Below are 17,180 nucleotides of genomic sequence, written 5' to 3' on the forward strand. Positions count from 1 at the left end.
GCGGGTGTCTTGGCCGGCACGGGAGTAACGCTCGGGACTGCATTAGGGACGCGCGGGACAGCAAGGGACACTCCCCTCTTGCCGGATTTTAGCTATTTGGCCGGATCTAGGGTTTGGCCGGAAATGTCTCAAACTTTGATCGGATTTTTCTAGACTTTCCGACAACTTTCTTGATTCGAAACCATAGGGTTTTTACTCCCCATGTCTTGATCTATCTTCCCATGTAGTTTGATTTGATTTTGGGTGAAAAATCTCTAGAGAGAGAAAGCTTGATGAAGCTTTAATGGTGGATGTTCTTGAGATGGAGAAGATGATGATGAGTGCTATGGGGAAATCTGATTTTTACTCGGGGACATCCAAATTGCATTTTTAAAGGGAAATCCAGAAAATCGCTACGGGGAGATCGACTACGCTTAGAGACTCATTTTTCTCGACGAACCTAGCCTTGAGCCACATCGAAAAAGGGGGATTTCTCTTATCATTTCTTTTCATTTATTACTTATTCACCATGTTAGCTAAATCAAGTGTGTCGATTATATGAGATGAAATGTGATGAATTTGTGATTATGTTTAATATGATTTGATGTTTTGATTATGGATTGATGTTCATTTGATTCGATTATCGTTTTGATCGTATTTTCATGTGTCTTGTCAAGCACTTCGCATAGTTAATAGACGAAACGAAGTATTCGATATCGATCGTAGTCTAAGTCATATTTTCATGTGTCTTGTCATGCACTTCACATAGTTAGGCGACTAGACGACACTTTCGATACCTCGGGATTAACCGAATTAGGCGTTTGTTTGACTAGGTATGATCTCCGGATATACGTAGTACTTAGAAACATCTACTTTAGGAGTCGAACATCGATTATACTTCGACACATTAGATTGGATCATACGTAGTCGTAGGATTATCATTATGGATTCCCGGACTTCGACACCTCTCTCACTTATTTGTTGCCCGAATCGAGTCTTACCGCCTCCCGACTCTTGTTCCTCTGACTCTTCTCTCGAATCTCTCTCGCCCGTTTACTTTTATTGTTTAGTTTAGTTTATTTTACTTGTTTGCTTTATTCTCTTATCACCTTATTCGATCAAACCCCCATTTATCTTTGTTTCCTTTCCTTTTTAGTCTAAGTTAGCTAGTGATACCTAGACCGAGGGACAAGACCCTTCGATATCCAAATCACCTTCCTATCCTTGGATCGACTCCGGTTTTACCGGTTACTACTTGATACCTCCGCTTGGGTGTGCAACCTTTTCGGGTGCATCATGGGACTTGAGTAACCGGTTTCGCCTGAAAAAAGTTCTGAAAATGGGCAAGTGAATGCTCGGATATGTGTTGTTCGGAGTTAAGCCTTGTACCTGATGAGGAAATTAAGTATTGTATCTGATTTTTTCTTCTCCTGTTAGCAATAGATGAGTGAAAGGCCTTTGTATTACGGTCGTCGTTGAGAGCCCAAAATTGTTTTGTTCTCTGCTCAAGTCTAGTACGTTGCAGTTCTTCAAGATTTATTATTTCTTCTTGTATAATTGACTCTTGGTTCAAAGTAATGGGGTCAGGGATTGACGATTGAACTGTAGATAATTTTTGTCGTAGTTTATGAAGTCGTCTGTCCAGATTCCCAAAATTTTTTTTGCTCCAAAGCATCAGATGAGATTTAGTATTTTGGAGTTTGTCTAAGACAGACTTTGCATTAGATTTCCTTCATTGTTCTAATTGGGCCCCATAATCCCTGTTTTTGGTCCAGTATGATTCAAACTGTCTTTCCGAGATGTGGGGTTTCCATGTCACTTTGTTTTGAAGAGGATCGGACAATGATCACTATTATAACGTGGAATATGAAACACACATGCATGTTGGAAATGGGCAATCCAGTCCAAAGACGCCAAAACCCTGTTTAGTCTTTCTTTTGTCAGATGTGAGAGTCCACGATTATTGAACCATGTATAAGCCTGCTGATGTCGAAAATTGGCTTCCGGTTAAATCAGCATGAAAAAGGGAGTTGATGCATGACAACCTCCGTTATGATGGTATATTCTGTTATGAGAGGAGAGATTCCTCTGTTCAGCTCTGCCTCTCTACTCTGCTCCGCTCCTCTGCTTCTCTGCTCCTTACTTCTTGCTTCAACTCCTGACTCCTTGCTCCAACTTCTGATTCCTTGCTCCAGCTCCTGATTCCTTACTCCTGTTCGTCTGTTCCCAAAGGGGGGAAACCTGCAAAGGGTTTGAAAACCGCTCTGACGCTCAAGACAGTCAGGGTGCTCTTTGCAGTAAAAGAATGAATATTGATTGATCCTTTTGGAGGGCGAGTTATGAGAACTCTGTTTTTGGGGGTGATCCTTCTAGTATGAAGAGATCTTATTTTCAAGAGAGAGGGTGTGTTTGTTCTCCAGAGATCGTGTCCTTTGAAGGACGATGTGGGGGCCTTTTATAGGTGAAGGTAGGCCAACTGTCCTTAGTGGCGGTGGTGAGGCGGTTGCTGTTAAATCGTAATAGAAGTTACCTCTTTCGTGTATCTAGGGTTTCTCTTTGAGTCTATTCCGGATCTTTGATAAGGGAAAGTTCCTAAGTTCAAGGATACTTTGTTGATATCTTGCCGGAATGATAACCTCTAAAGGAGAAGTTTCCTCTTTTAGATACGTGGGGTCCAATCGGGCTTAAACACTTCAAGGTGTGTAACTGACTGAGATCTTTCTGGAAGGTCCGGGATTAAGTCATTAGGTTGCGCAGCGTTGATATCTTCCCAGTTCTGGGCGTAAGATATGGGTCGAACCTGTGGGGACCCCCCTTATTCCTTTTGAGATCCCAAGGCTGATCTATCCATGCCGAGGGCGTTTTGTGCAAAGCTGGTTTCTTGTAGCCGACCTCCCAGTTAGGGGAATGTGTGGTGGACCATCAGGGGTTTTAGATGTCCTGCTGCCTTAAGCCGAGTCGTTCCAAGAGACTTCTGATCTGGCCTTTGACTCTTCAGACGTTAGTCAACGTCTGAACATTTTATCCATCGTCAAAGCCGGTCCAGTAAAACCTAAGTCTAATAACCTTGTTTCGTCCATAAATTTGTTGAAGTGTTGAAGGAAAGGTGTAGTCGGAGCCTCTCCCCACTTTTCCGACCTATGACTAATAGCGTTCATATCTTCGATGCCGCAAATCGGAGAAGACAAGTGTACAATAAGGGATGAAATATGTGACCAAAATTTGTGTCTATTACTCACCTGTGGTGGACCGTAAAATGCACAACAAGTGCCAAGAGATATATGCTTCAATAACTTGATTATGGATAAGATTAGAAGACGTTGATATTACCTTTATGTTAATAGCACTGTTCCAATAAATGGCTAAGCCTCCGCTTCGCCCCACCGTTGGTATCATTAGTTTGTGGTGTAGGTTAAAACGGACCAAATTTAGTGGTAGTTCATGAGATTGCATTCTTGTTTCAAACAGAAAAAGGATCTCTGGTTTAAATGCCTGGAGGAACGGACATAGAGTTTGGATAGTCGAAGGGTTCCCCAACCCTCGACAATTCCACAAAAAGATTAATATTGTGCGTGCGGCTCTTTGGGAGCATCCGCCACGACCCTAGTAGTTGATTCATTTGTATCATAGAGGTGGGCAGAACCCTCACCAATTACAATTGACTGTCGTTTTAAGTTCCACCTCGGGATGTTAAATTCCAAGTCTGACTTTGTAGTCCTTGACGAGAAAAAGTTGTCTTGTAGACTTGTGGCACTCAGTATACTCTCTAGTATAACTGAATCCTTCAGAGAAATAGAACAAGACCCAATCATAGGATGAAACCGATTTGGGTCAGTGAAGGAAGGAGCATCACCTTCACCTGAGAATTTTTTGCCCGTTTTGCAGCGCTATTACTGTTAGATTGTGCTAAGTCAGATTGATCGGGTTCAATATTTACTGATGAGACCATATTCGCTTGGTGCGTTGGAATTAGACCTGGTTGTTCCATCGAACGACCATCAGTGCCATAGAAGTGTGGCATGTTAATACAACCCTCATTCTCTGTATGTAGGTTTAAATTATTCAACTTAGTTGTGAGTTCCCAGTTATGTAGCACCTTAAAGTCATCAAGGTACTTCTGTTCTACTTGTTTCATCACAAGATCTTGTTGTGCCTGTGTTAAATTATTGCTTAAAAGGCTAAGAAGTTTCAACGGTGAGGAACAAAATTTCAATGTATGGCCTAGAATTCCACAGTGTCAACAAAATTGTCCCAATTTTTCAAATTTGAGTCTGATCAGCCTGGACCTTCCTCCTTGTAATTGAAGACGAACCTCCTTAGGGAAAGGCAAAGTGATGTTGATTTCTATTTTGGCTTTGTCGAAGGTTGTCCATTTAACTGTGTCATCAATTTGGGCAGGAATGAGTCGACCTAAGGCTTTAGCAAGGAGATTCACGGTCCTGATGTTGAGAAATCCCACCAGAAAATCATGAAATTGTACCGTGAACCAGGCAAATTGAAAACCGTGTTCCGTCGGTAAGATATCTGGTTTACATCGTTCTACCAGAATAATATCATCTCTTATAACCCATGGGCTATGGTGATCCTTCTATAACGAGGTCAACCTCCCCTGGTGTTCCCATCCGTGATTTGCCCCTCTTTTACTATGTACTTTCCTTTTGTCAATTAACTTATTGTCTTGTCAAAGTTTATGGGCCTACTTTATACTTATAATGTGGAACTAACAGTTTTATGTTTACCAGCATCATCTTCTCCTACACTGCAAGACAGAATAACAAAATGGTTGATGCTTTGGCTAAGTGGAGTAGGAAACACCAGCAGAGACGCACATGGCACTCCCTCCAGGATTTAATTTCGTTTTCGAGCTAGTTGTTTTATGTATCTTCTCTTAAAAAAAACAATTTTATGTTTACTGTTACTTAATTTATTCGACTAATTTTCCACCACTTGGTGTTGAGGTTGGGCGCCCACTCTAAGAAATTATATAACCATTTCGGCTGGAATAAGCAGTTCGCCTTGAGGCTACAACTAAGCACCTGCACACTAATAACAGATAGGGCTCAGATAACAATGATTTGATATTTACTGACGGTGCACTCCCAATTAAAAGAGAGTCACCTAAGAAGACAATAGTGCGTTAGCTAGTATCAACCCATACCAACACTAGCCAATGCACTACCATCTCCTCGACAATGAGTCTTACCCCTAACGGTAGATCACTTTCCCACCAAGAGACTCTGTCCCTGAAGAGGTTACCTCATGATACTATATCATTTAAGTACCTAATACATTTTTCGTTATCGAATTTGAATAAGAGAGTCGTCTCCCAGTACTCATGGTATGACATGAACCTTATTATTTTCGGTATCTTACATTCTTTCAAAATCAATTACATTCATATATCAAAGGCGAGATTTTTACTCGATTCATGGTATTATCAAACATGAAAATGGAACGACCAAGTATCATTATACATAAAGTAAAGAGATCCCAATCAATGTTACCATACCATGCGACCTTTCAGAGTGTACAACTCTGAGCCTCGAGTTAGAGGCACGTGCACCAGTGGTGAGCGAGTGGACAACTTCACTCCCAAGGTCTCATGACTGGTTTTGAACCACCTCATCAGTCTCACACAGGTTACACTTATGTCACTATGTCAGCCTAACCTCGATGACTAATGTTTGTTGAGTTGCCATATTCCAAAGACGGGGGTACATGCATAAAATCTCAAGTAGCTTCGAAAATCATACTAAAACAATTCAAACTCTTTCTTAAATCGCAATAAAACTATTTTAGCATCATTCAATTCATCATTTAAAACTGATTTCACATGATACCTAAAACTCTTGTTTAGTAGCTATTAGACCTACATTTTCATACATATAAAACCATGGTAAAGAGAAGGATTCACACCCCTACGTTGCGCGCATAACCCAAAGCTTTGACCTACGCTCTGAATGAGCTTATCCCTCATTCGTCGTATGCTCTATAGTAAGGAAGAATAAATAAAGACAACAAATATAATACAGTTAGGTTCTGCATACACATAGCCTGAGAAAGCAAATGACAAATATAGTTCCAATTGAATAAAAACAACGATAACGACCTAAGACTAAACTTTCTAACACACTAAAAAATCTCTTTTACAGGGTCTCATTAAATTTATCATAACTCCCTCGTCTTTTATTCTTTTCAGTCCATTCTTACATCGTTGGAAAATTGACTTCATTCATAGTGTTTTATTCTTTATGGGTTTTCTCAAATTTCAACTACAACATCTTCGAAAAATACAAAAGGTGCGCAGCAGTGCATCAGTTTTGATGCAAGTGCGATGTGTGTTCTGACGACCATAACCTTTTCCTCCGAACTCCAAATACAAAAGGTGTGCAACAGTATCATGAATCGTAGCGGGATCCAACATCATAGATTCATTATTCTGGATGGTACCAGATTGACAATTTTTGACATCAGCAGGGACATCTTTATTTTGAGTCAAAAATAAATCTGATTATCTTTTACCCCTTATCTTCATCTTCCCTCACCTTCACCCACAAAGTCCGACCACCACCACAACTTTGTGACCATCGCCCACCACTACCACCTCTTCTCTCTCTCTTTCATCTCTCCTTCTCTCAATCGCCCCCTCTCATGCCCATCCTCTCTTTAGAAACAAGATCAAGAAGAGAGATTAGATTTGAAGATTTAGACTTTTTTTTACTCTAAGTTTAATGAGATTTACCAACCTTTGGTTGTGCAATTGATATAGAAGAAAAAAAAGTTAATCATTTTCAATTGATTCTGGATTAGGAAATGATCGTCCATTACTAGAAAAGGAACCAAACTTGCGTGAATAACTTGGAGGAAGAAGTTGAACTAACGAAACTTCTCGATTTATATTTGAAACCCTAAGAAGCAGAATCGATAAACAAGGGGGAATCAAAAATCTACTAAAGAAAATAGACTTAAATGGGGTATCTCCTCCTGAGATTGAGACTGAGATTAAGTGGTTTTTGTTTTCAATTTGGGGGAAGATTTTGTTTTGGCAGTTGATTTGGGTTTAGAAAGAAACGAAACACTAAGTTTTTTAGGTTTTGATATAGGTTTATAAGTAGTTTGTGAGGGTTTTGGTTCTTCTCTTGGCGGAGTTGCAGAGATGTGAGACCCCTTGGAGTTTGGATATGCTTTCATGGATGCTCAAGCTTGAAGTGACACAGATTGAACGAGCGCGAGAGGGATTGGGAGAAAGAGATATAAGAGAGGAGAGTTAAAATAGGTGGTTGTGGTGGTCGATGGTTGGAAATGGTGTGTTGGTCGAATGGTGGTAGTGGCAGTGGTCGGGAATTATGGTTGTAGTGGTTGGAATTCATGGGTAGAGGTGAGGTGAAGACGAGGATGAAGATTAAGATCTAAAATCCAAAAATAAATATTCCCCCCTGAGTCAATTTTGATTGACTAATTTTTTATTTCCCGAAGTTCTTATTTATTCCCCAAAGAATCCACCTTTCTATTTCACATCCAACTGTTAGACTAATAACCCCAAGGCTTCTTCCATTGGAGTGTATATGAGTTTGAAACCTTCATTTTCTTAGAACCAAAACAACATCTCTCTCACTTTTTCTTTTTTCAAAACTCTTGGGTTTCTGTTGCCACCGTTTTAAACATTCATGGTAAACTCCAAATTGTTGATACATTATTTCTATCAGCCACTCCTCTGTCTCTCCCCAACTTTGTTTTTCTCTCCAAATCTTTTTAGGGTTATTTCTCAAATGACTCCCTAGTTTATGACCAGCTTCCCGCGTAGCCCCAAGTCTATCGAAAATACCCAGATGGCCTCTTTGACCGTTACCGTCGTTCATTTGACTGTTAACCTCTTTTTGCATCCCAAAAATACCCTTATTATAATTACTTCACATCAATCAATTTTTTGACTCTATTATTCATCTTCCCCAAATTGTTTCTCTCTCTTCTTCATCTTCCCCAAATTATTTACCTTTTTTCTTCATCTTCCCCGAATTGTTTCTCTCTGTGAAATATGCAAAGCTAAATATGCAAAAGAAATAGATCAAACGAGATCCCCTTAAAACCCTAAAACCCAAATTAGATTCAGTACTCACTATATTAAAAACTCGTGAGTTTACCAATACACAGATCTCAGAAATCATCCTAAACGCCCATTGCTTTTAACAGACCCCGTTAAAATCCTAAAACCCAAATTAGATTTCTTTACTAGTATGGGTATTTGAAATTATTAGGTTACCAACCTAGAACACTTTTTCAGAAACGAAATCATGTGAACCGAAGAGCTAGAGCTTAAAGAAATGGGTTTTAGTTCTTCAGGTTTTGTGTTTATCCGAGTTTTTTTTTGTTGTGCTTTTCGGATCAACAAAATCGTATTGGGCTAGCTAAATGTGATGTGTATAAGAGTTTCGGATTGTTTGTTAGATGATGAGATAATGTGTTTGTTTAGAAAACAACCCATTGTCACTGCCTTGGTTAATAAGATTAGCACATCATTAGATTCTTTCATGAATAAATTGAATTGGACTCAAGCGAAGGGGTATTGCATTATTAGTTTCTGAAGATTTTTTCGAAAGATCATGTGAATAAGTATCACAATTAGGGCATTGATCTTTCAGTTCAATTCATAATTCATGCTTCTAACCGAGGATATTTAGATCGGTGTCAATTTATCATCGAATATTTTCAGTTTTCCTATTAGTTGAAAGAATACCCACTTTTGATTCTAGGCATTATGATCTTGTCTTTAGCTTTTTTCTTTTGGGTTATTTCCCTAACGACCCCCAACTTTGTGACCAGCTTCCCGCCTGGCCCCTACTTTACGAGAGATACCCATATGGCCCCTATTTCCGTTAACTTTAACTTTCCGTCACTCTCTCTCCTCCATCTCTTTTTCTCACTCTGCCATGTCACGCCACCTCATCTGTTACGCCACCTCATCACCTTCTCCGGCAGAGGTCGCCAGCCGGCCAAATTTCCGCCCGTCGACCTTCAAAGTAATTTTTTTTTTATTTCTCTCTCTCTCTAAGAACTCCGGAGATATCCTGCAGAGGCGATAAATCTTCTAGGAGGTGTTTCCTCATTTAAGACACTTGAAGTCCAAATTTGCTTAAACAATTAAGATCTTTAACAGAAGAAGATCTTTAGGAAGATACCGCGCTTAAGTCGGTAAGCGTATGGCGCGCTTCTGCCTTCGCAGTTTAGGGCGTAAGACATTGCCCTTGCTTACGTGGATCCCCTCGCTCTTGAGAGAATGCCAGGCTGATCTGATTGTGTCTTGGCTAAACAGGGCTGGAGCCACCTTAACGAATCCTGGCCGACCTCCCAGTTCTGGGCATAGGTGGCGGAGCTTTGCGGGTTCAGCAGTCCTGTTGCCTTAAGCCGAGTTGACCCGTTGGACTTCTGGTCTATCTTTGACTCATTGAGGTTAGTCAATGACTGGACATTTTGTGTATCGTCACATAACTTATAAAAATGTGGGGTGGTTCATTCAGTCGGTCTCGCGACATGGAATTTTGATCGAGACCGACTGGCCTACTCTTTCGAGCCAGTCGGGTGGTGACCGTTTTAACCGTCGGGTAGTGACCGTTTAACCGTCGGGTCCCCACAAACTTTTTTCTCTCGGACGAACGGATCGGGTAGAGATCTTCCATTTTTTTTCCCACCACTAGTTTCAGATATATGAAGTTTCATTTTAAGTTTTTCTCAAATTATCTGACTCCCGAATAGTCGGAGACATGTGAAACCCGTCTGGGCTGTTGCGCACGAGGGGGGGGGGGGGGGGGGGGGGGGGGTCAATGGGCTTATCAATCTCTTCTTTTACCCGACCTGAAATGCCGACTAAACTAGTGTGCATTTTCATATTGTGCTCGACCTGGCTATTTGCCCGAAGATAAGAGACCCTTTCCCAGCCCTAACGAGAACAACCCGAGAAGAAGGCTCCTTTACCTTAGGCGGCGCGCGTTAGTTAATTCAACAAACGAAACCCTAAGTATCCTATAGACGCTCCTATAAATACCAAGTTACCTTCACTCCAGAATCATTTCTCTTCTAGGCTAGGTATCCTCTTTTCTTCTTCTTTAAAAACAGTTTTCTTCTTCTTTAAAAACAGTCTAGTTAAGGTTAGTTTCAATTTCGTCTTCTTCTCTTAACAGTTATCTGATAAGTTTCAATTTCTGTGATAAGTTTTTCTTAAAGAGTTAGGGTTTTTTTTATTTGGAGGAAGGAGAAATTGAGGGACAGTGACGATTGATTTGAAAGGTCTCGTTCGACGTAATGGATGGAAACATCCTTGCCGACCATTCTATATATCACCACCCATATTCTGAGTCCCATCTTTCCTTCTCTAAATTTATTTATAGATATTAAAGTTAGGGTTCATTATTTATCATGAACATCTTAAGTATTTTCTAAAAGGCCAATGATTAAATTAAATTATAAGACAAGCATATGTCTGAAATTTATGTGTTGACAAACTAATCTTCTCTATGAGGCCATTTTATTTCAATCTCTTTATTTTGGAATTAGGTTTTTGTGGTTTTTATTTCATTGTTATTTGAAGAGAAGAGGTATTAGAGACGGTGGTCATGTGATGAGTAATTTGCATAGTTCAGATGAGAGATGTACATACATCCCTTTGATTACTTTGCATGTCTTTCGCTCCTATCTGATGACCCTGTTTCCTAAAACTCGTTTGTTCATTTCTTTTGCTTTTAACTCTTAATAGTTAGGTTTATTTAGGTTCGGTTTTTAGTGCAGTAGGTCCAAGTTCATGGTGCGAGTTTTTGTTCTTGGAAAAGACTTTATATGGACGCAAAATGCGGATTTGTTGTTGGAAAAGACTTTATATGGACGCAAAACGCGGATACATAGTCATCACTCAGTGTGGTGTGAAGTTTTGTTTTACACCAAATGTCTTGATGTTTGCCAAGCTCTTGATTTTGGATTTTCATCAACATTTTAATGGATTTTTGAGTCAAAGGTCCAAAATCTGGGGAGTAAATCTAAAAAAATTCACTCTTGGCTAAAACTTAGTTGCAGAGCCAAATGTCAGTTTTTTTTATCCCCCTCTTGCCCTTAGACGGGACATGCTGACGTTTTCCTGAAAAAAAAAAAACTGACTGGTAAATAATTTACCAGTACACGAAAAATTCAAATTCCCGCCCAGCAAACCATCTCTTCCCGGTAAATAGAATAATTTCTCGTATACAAAAAATTCTAATTTTCAATTTTTTTTGAAATTTCAAATTTCCGTCTAAAACTTCAAATTTTTTTGGACGAAATTTCAAATTCCCGCCCAGCAAAAGTGTCTAGTACAGAAAATTTTTTCCAGTAAATAAAATAATTTCTCGAAAAAAATTTCATTTCCCGGTAATTTTCCGGTGGCAGGTCCGTAAATTTCTGAACATTACAAAATCTTTTTCAGAAAAAATCTTTTCTCGAGAAATTTCGATGGTAATTTTATAATTTTCAATGGCAATTTTGTAATTTTTGATGGCATTAACGGTAAATACTTTATTTTTCAAGGACCCTTTATGTAATTTTGAACCCCAAACTGACACATTGGACCTCCCTTTCATTTTTAGGCAACCGTGGTCCAAAATGAAAATCCCACGATTGCCTAAAAATGAAAGGGAGGTCCAATGTGTCAGTTTGGGGTTCAAAATTACGTAAAGGGTTCTTGAAAAATAAAGTATTTACCGTTCATGCCATCGAAATTTCTCGGAAACGATTTTTTTTCTGAAAAAGAATCTGACAACCCGTCCATCAGAATCTGTACTGTTCAGAAATTTACGGAACTGCCACCGAAAAATTACCGGGAAACGAAATTTTTTCCGGGAAATTATTTTATTTACTGGAAAAAATTTTCTGTACTAGACACTTTTGCTGGGCGGGAATTTGAAATTTCGTAAAAAAATTTGAAAATTTGGGTTGAAATTTGAAAATTTAAAAATTTTGTGACCGGAAAATTATTTTATTTACTAGAAATTTTTTTCTGTACTAGACACTTTTGCTGGGCGGGAATTTGAGATTTCGTCCAAAACATTTTGAAATTTTAGACGGAAATTTGAAATTTAAAAAAAAAATGAAAATTGGAATTTTTTTTGTACGGGAAATTATTTTATTTTCCGGGAAGAGATGGTTTGTTGGGCGGGAATTTGAATTTTTCGTGTACTGGTAAATTATTTTATTTACCAGTCAATTTTTTTTTTCAGGAAAACGTAAGTATGTCCCTTCTAAGGGCAAGAGGGGGATAAAAAAAAACTGACATTTGGACCTGCAACTAATTTTTAGACAAGAGTGGATCTTTTTTGTGTTTACCCTCCAGATTTTGGACCGTTGACTCAAAAATCCTATTTAATACCAACCATCACAAAAGAAATACTAACAATAATAGTAAATAAGAATTGAAGTAACTAAAAGATAATAAATAGAAATTTGTGGTACAGGTGATATTGTTTTTAGTATAAGAAGTTCTCTAAGTTAAGGAGATTGATTGCTAAAGGAAAGAAAAAAGAAGAAGTTTAATACTCCCTCTGTCCCAAATTAAGAGTCCCGTATTCCTTTTTGGTCTGTCCCAATTTAAGAGTCCCATTTCTTTTTATATCATATAAAATCTCTACCTTTTCCAAGTATACCCTTGTATTGGATTTTAGAGTTATTATTAGCTAATTAGAATATTTCTTAGTAGAATAACACCAAAATCTAACTCATTCCCTAATAAAGTACCCGCTTTCCATAATGGCTTAAAATCAACATTATTTGGGTATGAGATTAATTAAGAAAGAAAACACCAAAACATAAAATACGACCAACATTTGCTACCATAAAATTCAAGGAGGAATGATTAATTTGAATAAAGCAAAATTTTTATTTTTAAATTGAAATGTTATGGATTACCTTTTTTTTAGAACCACAATTTGATTGTTGTGAGCTCATAGTTGATGTTGGAAGAAACAAAGTGGGATTTTGGTTATCTTTTAGATAAAGGTAAGAATAATTTTGTGCTTATGGAAATTAATCTTATATAGTGCTACTAATCTATTTTGGAAATCAAGAATTAAAATTTGTCAAAACAACATTTTCAGTAAATTCAATTTTTTGTTCACAATTGAATTCTAATTTGAAAACTCGAATTTAGTTAAAATGAAAATAAAAAGCGCCAAATTTCAGAACAGTGAAAATTAACCAATTTTAAATTTTAAGATTATCACATTTTATAGTGTTTCCAATTTAGCGCTTAATTTTATTTTCAATAGTTGGACACTTATGGTAAGTGAAGTGAGAGAAATAATACCCTACCATAATTCTTAAAAGTCCAAAAAGGATATACTACTAAATTAATATGGGTAAAAATGGAAAAGCAAAACTTGTGAAAAAAAGTTGACTTTTCAAAGTGGGACTCTTAATTTGGGACGGAGGGAGTACTTAAATTGGTTGAAGAGTTTTCTTTTTTTTGGAAGACGACTACGTACGTTCGTGATATTTGCATTTGATACATCATAGATGTGATAAACTCGATAACTACCCCACCGCCCCACTTAAACACTAACGAGAGATTCCAACTTCTCTGTGTTTCGAATTTGGGACCGACTTTCTGGAGTTTATGTCAACACCTTGGAACCACTTGGGCTAACTGTTGGCAAATTGGTTGAAGAGTTGAAGTTTGGGGAAGAAGTTAAACATGATATATTTAGTTATTATTTTGTTTGTGAAATGCTAATTCAAATTGAGTTTGCAATTTGCAAATGCAAACTCAGCTTGCAAAAGAAATATCGCAAACTCGTTATGCAGAAGAAATATCGCAAGCTCGTTATGCAGAAGAAATATTGCAAACTCCATATGCATAAGAAATATTACAAACTCAGTTTGCAGAAAAAAAAATGGTATAATAACGTCGTTTTTCTCAAGATTTTTTTTTTAAAAAAAGGTAACGAAAGTGGACCTTTTAACGAAGACAATGAAAAATCCTTCCCAAATTATAAATTTTATAGAAATCCGATATCTTAAGAAAAAGTTATGTAGATACAAAGTTTAAAGAAAAATAAAAAGAATTAGTTACGCAAAATCAAAAGAGTATTTTAATAGTATTTTTCCGTCATTTTCTCGTTAAATGGTTGCCGTGTGAAACACACGCGTGATTCAAAACGAAATCCATCAAACCCTAATCCTTCTTCACACCAAATCCTTCTTCAACTCACCCATGGAACCACAACCATCAAACCGTAATAAATCATCAACAACAACAAAACCAAAATCTTGTAATAATTACCTAAACCCTAAATCAATCCCCATGAAGCAAACGAGTTCTTCAATTAAAAAACCCACAAAGCTTTAAATTCACTTGTTGATTCAAAGCTTCAAGCAATTTGTCAAAGCTTAACTAATAAGAAATAGGAATTGCAGAAATTCTCTTTCAAAAATGGGTTTCAAAAGTGGGTTCTTCATCAAAATTGTCATGAAAGCCGGTAATGGAAGAAATGGGTTTTTAGGTTTCATCTTCATAATTAACATCTGAGGAGAAGATTTTTTTTTTCAAATCAAAGGTTGGTTATTTATCATCATCATCACCATCTTCCTCACTGTTGTTTTTGGGAAGTGGTGGATCTGCAGGTTCTTCTTCACCTGAATCTGAAATTAAGTTTACTTATTTCTCAAGAACACTGGTTCTGCTTTAAGCGATTATAGTGATGGTGAAATTCTTGATAATAATTATCTTTCAATTTCATCATCTTTTTCTCAACTTCCACCTAATCCTCTCCCACCACCACCACTTCCTCTCCCCAATTTCCCCCATATTTCCTCCCCTCTAACGTGCTGCTTCCATGCCAAAAATTCAAACCTAAACCCATTTCCCACACGTAATGATCGTTCTCATCACTGGTGACGTCGTAGTAGTAGTACAAGTAAGGCCGGTGGAATTGAAAAAAATGTAGCAAAAGAAGAAGAAGGACCACCACCTCTTCCATCACCTCCCCGGGAACAACGACCTACAAATCCTGTCCCTCCTCCAATGTTGATGGGTGGTTAGGGTTATTACGCAATGGTGGGTTGCTATGGTTATTTCCCAACAGCTGATAACGAGAAAGATTGGTCACCGTTGGATTAAATAGAGGATTAGATGGGGGCATTTTCATCATGAATCACGCGTGTTTTTCACACGCCAACCATTTAAAGAGAAAATAACAGAAAAATGCCAAATGCCAATTGGGGGTTAACGCCTAATCTCACTGAATAGATTGGGGTGAATGTCAAATTAACCCAAAAAACAATGACCATGGGCTACGACACTTTGTAATTTCTAAACTCCAACTTTTCTTTCTAGACGTAATGAAATTGTTAAGCACTCTAGAATAGGTAAAAACTAGTTTGATTGTTTTTAAACTTAACCAAACGTGGCCTTAGACAAACTTAAGCTTTACCAATTTATTTCGTTGTAACTCCGATAAATATCCTCCAAAAAACGAATGGACATTAAATTTTCCTTCAACTGACATAAAGAAATTACAATAACACAATTACCATGTAATTATTCATTTAACAAAAAAATTGTTTTTCTTTTAAATTTTTAATAATGTCATTGGGATATGGGTTAACTCCATTTTTGACCCCCTAAAGATGACTAACTCACCAAAATGCTCCCCCTAAAGATGACCAACTTCCAATTTGGTCCCTTTTAAGTTTTTCTGTTAGTCAATTTCAACCGACTTTAACAGCTGATTGATTTTTTCTTTTTGTACCCCTCTTTAAAAAAAATTCTACCATATTTATCTTTTCTTCCATTGTTAAAAGAAGGGTATACAATGAAATAATTAATCAGCCCCTAAAGTTTAGGTGGCCATTTAGGTGAATTAATCATCTTTACGGGGCCAAAATGGAATTAACTTTTTAAGTTCCACAAATTGTGGTACTAAATCAATAACCAGCGGTATATTTAAAGAAAAGTAAGATAAATACATCAATTAATTAAATAATAATTCAAAACTAAAAATTTATGAGCATGTTGCATTATACAAAATAGAAATAAATACTAATTATATTAGTTGATGATCCAAATATTGATTATCGAGTGACCAAGTCAATAAGTTAAATAAGACCAAAAATCAAACGAGTTTTACCCGTGGCCAAGTCACAAGAGAGGTGAATCCAAAAGAGCTCTGTTACTTCAGTTCGAAATTGGAAGCTCGCAACGTGTTTCTTGAACACCTTAAGCGTTGCTCTGACTGTAAACTCAACTAGGTCAGCATTTGTCATAACTCAGTTTTAGATCCTGAAGCAGTAATGGAGGTCTGCGGAAATCAGCTCGGCTCTTAAGCCCGTCTTGTGTCAAGGCAAGGGAAGGAAAACCCGAGTCGAATTTATTAAACCTAAACCCCCACCCATCTTAAGCTACGAGACAGAGAATTCAACAGGATCTAAGTAACGTGAAAGGTAAGAATGCGTCAGAAAACAACTTTCTGTATGATATCTATAAAATTGGGAAGAAGATCTGTCAAATACAAAAGATATACAAACAAGGAAATCATTCTTATTACAGTCGTCAAAGCATGGTCCCATCTAAATGAGTTATTCACCACAACATCATCTCGGTCAATCATCACAGTCGATCAACCGAGCATGTATACTAACATGTTCGACATCTAAATTCAGACTTTGAATTCAAATCTTTAACTGCAAAAACACTTTACTAACTTAAGCGTTGGAAAGGTTTCTGAGTTTTTTGCAGATTTTCATATTAAAATCACAGAGAATAGTTCACTATTTGGTTTGTTGAATCTTCAGATCCCGAGTGATAACCTAAAAGCCATATGAGCAATTCTTTTAAGATGTTGAACTTTGGAGTTCGTAAGCTATAATGACTTCCATATTTCGCATGTAGACACACAGAGCGATCAGCACATAGGAATGAAAGGTTGGAATAATCATCCGACAAGATATGTTGGAACAGCAAAACAATATTATTACTCAATGAAAAAAAAATAATAGCATTAACTAAAAACGAGGAAACAAGGAATGCTTACAAACAGGGGCGGAACCAGGATTTAATGTTAGACCAGACAAGCCGTAATGTCTCTATAATGTGTATGGATTTACAAGATACAACGCGAGACAATTTTTACGTTAATAAGATATTCTTTCGTATCATGATTTCACATTATCTTAATATTCTAACTAAAAAT

The 17,180-nt window shown here is 37.5% G+C and overlaps 2 non-coding genes across 2 annotated transcripts; both read left to right on the plus strand.

Annotated features, from left to right (window-relative positions):
• The first annotated feature begins 10,236 nt into the window (after positions 1-10,236).
• LOC147543925 (small nucleolar RNA Z43) lies at positions 10,237-10,332 on the plus strand. Its single transcript, XR_015224420.1, has one exon. It is a non-coding gene; the product is annotated as a small nucleolar RNA Z43 (small nucleolar RNA).
• A 247-nt stretch (positions 10,333-10,579) lies between these two features.
• On the plus strand, positions 10,580-10,678 carry LOC147543926 (small nucleolar RNA snR60/Z15/Z230/Z193/J17). Its single transcript, XR_015224428.1, has one exon. It is a non-coding gene; the product is annotated as a small nucleolar RNA snR60/Z15/Z230/Z193/J17 (small nucleolar RNA).
• Positions 10,679-17,180: the final 6,502 nt, after the last annotated feature.

This window comes from Eschscholzia californica, unplaced genomic scaffold (assembly GCF_041429995.1).
Source record: "Eschscholzia californica isolate CP2 unplaced genomic scaffold, dmEscCali1.0.p SCAF_4, whole genome shotgun sequence".
In the NCBI taxonomy this organism is placed as follows: Eukaryota; Viridiplantae; Streptophyta; class Magnoliopsida; order Ranunculales; family Papaveraceae; genus Eschscholzia; species Eschscholzia californica.